This window comes from Magallana gigas, chromosome 2 (assembly GCF_963853765.1).
Source record: "Magallana gigas chromosome 2, xbMagGiga1.1, whole genome shotgun sequence".
Lineage (NCBI taxonomy): Eukaryota > Metazoa > Mollusca > Bivalvia > Ostreida > Ostreidae > Magallana > Magallana gigas.
Genome location: NC_088854.1, coordinates 5,791,082 through 5,801,019, shown reverse-complemented (window position 1 = coordinate 5,801,019; position 9,938 = coordinate 5,791,082).

The following is a 9,938-nucleotide window of genomic DNA, read 5'->3' as shown; positions in this document are numbered from 1 at the left end:
TGGTCTCAAACTCATCGTTATTTACTTTACTAAAAGGTTCGTGCGATTAATTCAGGCACTTAGCATCGGGGGGGGGGGGGGGGCTGGTCCCCCTTTTTTGTCGCAGCAAACATTTTTCTTAAATTTACATAAAAAAAGTGAATTAACCAGGACTTGCCCCCCCCCCCCCCCCCCAACACTTTTTTGGATCAAGTGAAAAATTGAAGTAAAAATAAGAAAATGAACATGAAGTCAAAGGTGAACTCCCCCCTCCCCCCCCCCCCCCCCCCCCGATTCGGATTTTCATGATTTTGGGAATTTACCTGTCAATTTCATCAGCGTAACAAAGTTTATGCTTCCGGAGGTTCAATAAATTGCAAGTTTCACCAATATCTAATCAATTATTGCTTTCCAGGGTTGGCATATGGATGGTTTCATCTGTATCCAGTCAATTCAGCTAACTGTGTTATTTCACAAATTTTACGTAATGGCAATATATGATAAACATATGATCTGCGAATAGTTAAATATTTCCTATAAACGTATATTTCACCTAGAGTTTCTTTCCAAATTTCAGCTCCTTACGCACATCTAATTTTATGTTGCCAGTTGTGAATTCCAGTTCCTGGCAGTTCGAGTTACAACTAAATACAATTCTATTAATTTTCAACAATATTACATGTCTATTTTAGATATTATCGTTTGCATTTGATTAAAACTGAACTTCACAATTATCAATGCTATTAAAAATTAACAACTAAATTGTAAATCGTATGCAAAAATAATCCTGATGACAATCTTCCGGAGGAACCGAGAACAAAAATGGAACTAATTTATATATGGTTGTGTGTTTTTTACATAGCACGTAATTTTGTACGAATATAGGTGACCATTTAACGCACAAATACAGAAAAGGTCGACAAAGGTCATGTGATAACAAAAAGCCAAGTTTCAGCTTTGCTAGAGGCATACTATAAAGCCTGGCCTAGCCCCATTGGCCTGGCCTGGCCTCAACTTTGGCCTCAAAATTGGCTTAATTATCCCCATATTTTGGCCTGGCCTAAAAAATTGGCCTGGCCTCAAATTGGCCTCTACAAAAAAATTTGGCTCCAATTTATATTTATATTTTCTTTACATATTTGATGTTTTTATTGATTTATTTTCAATGCCATTAAACAACTTTTGGTGGCTTAATTGATGATTAATGAACATCACCGAGTCAAGTTATCGGAGGATGCAATGCTGTAGTCGTTCACAAATGCCATTAATTAAATTAAACGTGTGAAATTTTAAATGACAGATCTGACCCCAGTGTAGCAGAAAAGGTTGATATCGAATTTGTTCTGGGAAGGGAAATCTTGGCTTGATCGGTGTTGACAGGTAATGTAAACAAACCCCAAATTTAAAAGTGCATTACACAGTGATAACAATTTAATGCTATGTACCATTTTTCAAATGTTTTTGCTATCAATCAGGTCAGTCTCTTAAAATGATGTTTAAATTTTAAATGGGAGATTGGGGGGGGGGGGGGGGGTGGCAACTTAATCGCTTTAGTATTGGCAAAATCTATTCCTTATTGTAAGGGCAGTGCTGTACATGCATGTCATAGGTATTTTTTCTGTGTTTAGACATTGATTTAGAAGATGTATTTTTTCATATGATTATTCCTTGAGAATTTTCAATTTCTAAAAGAAATCAATGAAAATTCAATCTAAATCCAAGAAAAAGAGAAATTTTAAAATTTGAGGCCAAAATTTTTTGTAGAGGCCAAATTAGGGGCCAGGCCAAAATTTGAGGCAAGGCCAAGATTTGGGACCTGGCCAATTTCGAGGCCAAACGTTAGGCCAGGCCAACTTTGATGCCAGGCCAGGCCAATTGAGCTAGGCCAGGTTTGCTAGAAGGTTTGGTGATCTTATTCAAATCCACTAAAGCCCGAATGGCTTTATATTTGCATATCCATTGTTCTTTCCCACTGTAAATCCTTACGGAGGAACTGCAATTATTTTTCTATAATCGCAATTGCTCTGTCTGTATACTATGACGTCATAAAGGTGTGACGTCATATACTTTTCATAATCTTTAACGTCATGGAAAAGTTGGCCTGGCCTAACGTTTGTTAAGTGCTGTTTAAGTATCTTTATGAATCCCAGCCCAGGTCCCAAATTTTGATAGCGCGCATCATGGAATATGCCAACAGAGCAATTGCTATTCATAACGCCATGTTCACTAAATAACGTTATTTATTTCTTAAATGATAGTTTTGATCACGCCCGGACAGTAATGAACTGTAGGTTTTATCTTACAAAATAGAGGCACGAGGCTCGTTTCATCTCATTACCATACATAAAATTTCATCAACACAAGTACCAAGGAAGTTTTTTCTACTTCCCAAATCTAGAGAATATTTCCTTATTTTTCAATCACACAAGCATTTTATGTTTTAGTTATTTGCCGGTGTAATGAAGAATAATGACCCCCGTAGAATAATGACCGGGGGTCATTTTTCGACGTAGAATAATGACCCCCCCGGTCATTATTCTACGCAGAAAAATGACCCCCCGGTCATTTTTCGTCGTAGAAAAATGACCCCTTTGCCTGAAGAATAAGCGTCACTTTCATAAAAATGAGCACACTCCACATGAAGAAAAGTGACCCCTGTAGAATAATGACCCCCTTGTAGATTAAAGTTTTTCAGTATATTTTTTTTTATTATTTGTATTAATAATATTGTAATTTTTACTGCTGCAGTTTACAGAAAGTAACAGAAATTTTAATTCATATTCACATAAACTTAAAGAGAAAGAAGGGGTATATCTTAGAAAATGAAAATCCTTCCGTTATAATCAGACATTAACGTATTGAATCGGGGTATGGTTGTCATCTTAAAGGGGCATGGTCACGATTTTAGTCAAAAATATTTTTTCCGATTTTAATGTTCACAATGCTTTTTCAATAGGCAACCAAAATTTGAGTGTCATTCGTTGAGTTATAAGCAAGTTACAGAGCTTGCAATTCTTTGCTATGTAAGCGAAACTTTTGTTTTCATTTTAAATGTTGAAGAGAAAATGCCAATAGACCTAATGAATACGTTAAACGTAAGGAACTGTTTATTTATGCTTACAATGAATCAGATGATAGACAAATCAGCTTGAAAAGATTTTTTACTGGTATATTGAACCTATGTAAATAACAACAGGGCACGCGCCTTGTTTACATGACAAAGTATTGTGAGCCCTGTATCTTGCTTATAACTTTACAACTGACCCTCAAATTCCATTTGATCAGTAGAAATGCTTTTCTTAAGCATTGTAAATAATGAAAACAGAAAAATAGAATTTGACCAAAATCGTGACCATGCCCCTTTATCATTTACAGTTACATATATGATATCTATGGTGTTCCGATAGGGCCACTTCGACCTTAGGGCGAAGATGCGAAGTTGCAAAGGCGATAGTGCGAAGGCGAAGGAGCAAAAGTGCGAAGATGCGACGACGAAGCGCGAAGATGTGATGCCTTAAGTGCGAAGTTGCGAAGGCGAAGGAGCGATACGACTTTCGCTCCTTCCCAACTTCGCACTCTGGACTTCGCTTTGCACTTTTGCCATCGCCTTTTTTGGTTGCATTCAGCAAGTCTCGGTCGATTGAATATAAATTAATGCAGGCACCGTACTTGCCAAGATTTTCCGATTAATCCAGGCTATTATTGGTACGCATGCGCTAGGCCATCGCGCTTACTATGAATGTTTATAAATATTTTAATATGTACATTTGACATATATGTTCACCAGTGCTAGCTCTGCCTAATCATTATCTTCTCCACAAAAAATTTAATGTCCACCATAATTTGTACATATGCACTTCCAGACTCCTGTCACTAACCAGCCGTCTGTTTACCGTGGACCAAACACAGTAACATTCTAATTTCATTATGCGACACTCCTTGCTCATGCATGGATCTAGAGGGAGAGAGGGGGTCCGCCCCCCCCCCCCCCCGGGATATTTAATATTAATAATTTCACGAGTTAAAGGGGAGAGGGGAACCGGATCTTATCCCCCTGGATAATTTAATTTATTAATTTTATAAAAATAAAATTTCCAAAATATGCCTCAGAACCCTTAACCGATTGAGAGCTCTGCAAGTATAAAACATAGGTAATCACACATTACAAAGTTCACCGAGACGAGGCATCACCTTTATGAGGCATCACCTTTATGAGACCACCTTTATCATATATGAAAACCATCCTTTATGATATTGGATATTCATGGATTCTGTTTTGACACAATATCGTATATCTTTTGTTAAAAAATTGTATGATAATCATATGATCATATGTTAATCAATACAATAATATAAAATTAAAAATTGCATCCTATCATACTTACAATATATATCATATAATACCATAAAATACCGTAAAAAATTCTGAGATATGATATTGTAACGTATGATATGACATTGTATTGTGTTATACATTATTGTATTTGTTCAATAATACATCATTACATTGAAACATATGTTATTATATTGAATAATATAGTATGATATTGAATTGTAAAATATTGTATCATATTTGATAAATAACATGATATTGTATTATATGATACAATCTAAATTGATACAGCATTGTATGATATCAAATGATACAATATCATTAGATAAAATAAAATATTATATAATACAATTATATTAAACATATTGTATCATATGATACAATAATATATATTACACATCATAAAATACAATTTCATGTAATATGATAATATATTATATAAACCAATATCATATTATACAATATCGTATGATACGATATTTTATAATATTACAATATCATATATACAATGTCCTTTGATATAATTCTATATTACAGAAACCAACATCATATTATACAATACTGTATGATACAATATCATAGAATATAAAATATTATATCATAAGATGCAATATTATATATTTCAATATGATATGTAATAGTATCATGTGATTAAATGATTAATTAGTAATACAATATAATATTATACAATATTTTGTGATAATATTCAATCCAATACATAACAATATCATGATACAATATCATATCATAAAATATAAAAAAATGATACAATTTTATAACTTTTTACTATATAACATACGGTATTATATTGTCTCCTATTAAACAAAAATGTTTCATATCATACAATTCTATATCATAGGAATCATGTTATATCATTTAACAACAACCACATCTATCTATCAAGCAGGTTTGAGTTAGGTCGGAGATTTCTTTAGCATCCTTGATAATGGAGATCAGGCTCTGCATCTGAAGCAACCTCTGCGTTTCATTTATAATATAGTTAAATCATAGTTGTATCACTTCTTCGCCTTCGCAACTTAGCACTTTCGTCTTCGCATCTTCGCGTTTCGCCGTCGCATCTTCTATATTCTTCATATTGGTCATGAATTATACTTGCATTGAGGATTTCCACTATTACTTTGGATACAATAAAGATCGTGTGATCAAAATCAAGGGGGATATAAACCCCTGACATAGGCCCTAACCTTTTATCAACGCTTTTAGAAACAATCGTTTCTTAATATAATCGATCAGTGTTTATTATCTATTCAGATTTACTATAGTCAGGTACTCTTCACACATTTGCTATAAAAGAATAAAGTCTATTCACAATCACAAAAACAACATTACAACAAATGTTTAGAATATGATGTTCATGTATTACGTAGAAGAAAACAAAACAAACGCAAAATGATTTTTTAAAAATCACTTTCCTCATGAAATTTAAATAAGAAGTATTCATATACCTGCCCCCTTAGAATTTTTCCATAAAGATATATACATGTATCATTCTAAGATTGACAATTCATTCACCAATGAATATTGCTTAATATATCATTACAATAATTATTCTTTCATGATTATTGTTCGTTCATTATCACACAATACCCTCATTGTGTATGAATCTAAATTCTTTATTTGCGCCATTTCCCGCCGTATGTCGACGAGAGAAGTGACTGAACTGTTAACAATCAATTTATGGCAATATAAGAGTGTTTTGTGTGTGCTTGCTACGGATATGAAAAACTATATACAGCGATTTATTTACGGGGTAACCAATACGGGGGGGGGGGTCATTTTTCTATGGGGGTCATTTTTCTTCATGTTTAACATGAAGAAAAATGACCCCTGGGTCTTTTTTCTTCAGAAAAATCCAATTATTCTTCAGCTAGGGGGGTCATTATTCTACGTCGAAAAATGACCCCCGGTCATTATTCTACGGGGGTCATTATTCTTCATTACACCGGATCATGGAGAATGCGAGTATGATCACAGGAGTCGGCGATTTTATCAATTTCTGGAAAATAAATGAGAAACAGGCAAAAATCCTACCAGTGAGCTTCGTGAGCGTAGCGAGCGAAGCGACAGGATGGCAACGAGTTTTCTAGAATTTCTTTATTTCGCTATCCAACTGATATTGAATACCAGACATCAACTTCGTGGTGTTATTTTATCAATTCCTTGCATTTATTTCCCTAAAATTATCCTTCAAAATCATTTTAAATCCATTTTTGCACATCTCGATCTTAAACAGCGGCCATTGCCAATTTCGTGTGACGTCACACTTACTGGACTTGTCAACATTGGTTCTTTTCTCATGCGTTTTAACATGATATGTTATTGTGCGATAAAAAGAAAGGAAATCCACTTACCAGAGAGACTTTCCAAAGTTGTGTGACATTTTAGGTGTCTTAAAATCACCCGATCTAAACAATTTCCATATCTGTTTTGAATTCCCCGCAAAGGCAAGCACTGGATTACCTCCCTTACTTTTCAAACAAGAATGTTGGATTTAACATAGTATGAGGTAAAATTTTGAATTATCTTACTGTTTATTTGATTATTTTAAAACAAAAGCATCAATGCACTTAATTATTTTTGTCTAAATAACGCATCTTTCAATTTTATGAATGAAATATTTTCGACTCTGAGTGTGACGTCACACGAAATTGGCAATGGCCGCTGTTTAAGATCGAGATGTGCAGAAATGGATTTAAAATGATTTTAAAGGATAATTTTAGGGAAATAAATGCGAGGGATTGATAAAAACACCACGGAGTTGATGTCTGGTGTTCAATATCAGTTGGATAGCGAAATAAAGAAATTCTAGAAAACTCGTTGCCATCCTCTCGCTACGCTCACGAAGCTCACTGGTAGGATTTTGCTTGTTTCTCATTTATTTACAACAAATTGATAAAATCGCCGACTCCTGTGGTATGATATTAAATCTTTATTCCGTTCAAATGGTTAAGGCTTAATCGAGTCGTCTAGAAATCTATTTACTTACAGTCTATAACTTGTATTTATACTCAACACTCTCACTGGTCGGGTTATCTGACCACCGAAAATTGTCGTTAGTGCTTGGTATAATTGGTATAATGTCCTTAGGTAGCAAGGGACAGTTTCGAATAAAGTAGCCGTCAATATTTTTGTAAAATTGAGAGTTGCTGTACTTGAAGGCTTATGAGTGTTGCTAAAATTCATGAAATGATTTTTAATGATTATCATTAGTTAGAGGGGTGTCTGTTGTTGAAATTGATATGCAATATGTAGGCCCCTTATGTTAGGTACATGAGAATCAGAAGTAAAATGCGAAACCTGCGGCTATGACTGTTGTGCTGACTTTACACAGTGAAATTACAAGTTACAGACGGGAGGTAAAATAACACGAAAAGTAGGTGGATTGGACATTGAAAACTATACACCGGTAAGTTTGTGACATGTGATAGTGCAACATGCACGCGGTACGGAAGGTCAACCCTCTGCAGGGAATTAGCTGGGGGAGGTCTAAAAAGCTGAAAAATCATGAAAAATAAGCAAAATATGAAAGGGTCAAATCTCATAAAAACCAGTATGTAGAGAATTTTACAGGTTTTGATTAGTAATTTTCTTCAGAAATTGGTGATTGGCCTTTTAAAGAGTGAATTAAAGGTATTTGTGCTGAATGGTAACTGAGGAAATTCTAGTTACAGAGTTCCGAAGACATGCATCCCTTGGCTACAATGAATGGTATCAAAAAAAACTGTCCCCTGCCACCTTAAGTACGAAGTGCGTTCAGAAATTCTGATTTTGTATATATAAAGGGAAACAACTCTAACTCTATGTAAAACCGAACACTCTTTCTTTGAGTTGTTTTAACTTTCTAGTCGAGTAGGGTCAACATAGTTATGTTGCATGTTGTCATAATTATCTTGCATGTCAACATATTTATCTTGCATGTCCAAATATTTGATAGAAAAATAATTTGCACACAAGGGGCAGAGATATGCCACCATAAGTAGGCAATTGATCTTTAATTTTTAACTATATTCGGTAATAAAACGTATTTTTGTACTATTTGGGTTACACTAATAAATTGAAATGTGCATGGTATTTTTGAAAAAATATCTAATATTTTCAGACATATCAATAAAATGAAGAAAACAAGGTGGGTTTTTTTTATGTACCCGCGGACCTGTTTAACTCGGCGCACTCTTGTCAGAACTGATGCATACAAGTTTTTTTTCTACATAACCCACGGGAAATGAAGTCCAAATTTTAAAATTTTCTCATATAGATCATCAACTGATTAATGGTGTAAACATGACTTCGAAGTTTTTTTTAATTGCTAACTGTGCGGGACACTCCAGCATTGAAATGTTGTTAATTTTGTAAGTTTGGCCGATGAACAGGTGCATTACCATCTATAAAAATACTTGTAGATAGTTATATATTATCTAAATATCTATGTATTTTAGTGGCGTAGTTTCTGATTCTCAATTTTTAAAACATTGTTATTTTTCAAATTTAAATGCCCACCTGTTGCGTTGTTGCCAGAACTTTAACTGAAGCACCCTGATCTTGTTTTTATACATGTAGTTATGCTTTTTTTTAATGTACATATGACTATGAAACACATTTTTTAAAACGACGATAAAGGGCGATTTTAACGGCGGATTTTATTTCGATACCATAGAACATATATTGAATGACCATTTATGTATATTTTTTTACGCGGGAATAAATTGTTATAAATTTCAGTGTCTGACAACCGAGCCCTAGCTGTGACTGTAGGATGTAATGTACGTGTGGATATATGAATATAGTTATGAACAGTTTGTTGGAGACACTCTTCTCAAACGACTGCATGGAATTTCGTTAAACCTTTGTAGGTAATAAGGACACAATTTAACGTGCAGAAATTTGAATGCTACTAAATGTATTATTATATTAAATGATTATATATAAATATATATATATATATTATATATATATATATATATATATATATAAAGCACAAGGAATTTCACTTTTGTTGGAGCTCCGACACCTCCGCCCCAACCGAGGCTTGAACTCACGACTTCTGGAACCCATTCTCCTAGCAGTGAGCGGTCACAGCGGTCCCCACTCGGCCATCTAGGCAAGACTTTTGATTTCGATGACGAACGGAACCTAGAGCGCTTGAGATACAGGTGGAATACAGTTAAACGACAATTTGAGAGGATCGGAACGATACACATTGCATAGATACACACATATATAATAAACACAAACATTGCAATAGGTGTCGAAACGGGGGGGGGGGGGGGGTTCCCACTATTTTTGCAAAGTTAGACCTAACCATTAGGAACATTGCATCAGTGAGGGCTCAGCCCCCCCCCCCCCCCCCAACTTTTTGTCGCAGCAAACATAATTGTTCCTAAATTTACCTTGAAAAGATTGAAATATAGGGCGCGCTTGATTTTCCAAATAGGTGTACTCCGGGTACACTTTTGTAAATCAAGTGCAGTGGTGTAGCGTTTAGGTGTACACCTGTGTACACTTTTCTACACCGAGTCAGGGGCATGTGTTGTTGGGTGTAGCACTGAAACCAATATGGCGGACGAATGTTATGATTGGAAACTTGACAAATGATTATAAGTAGTAT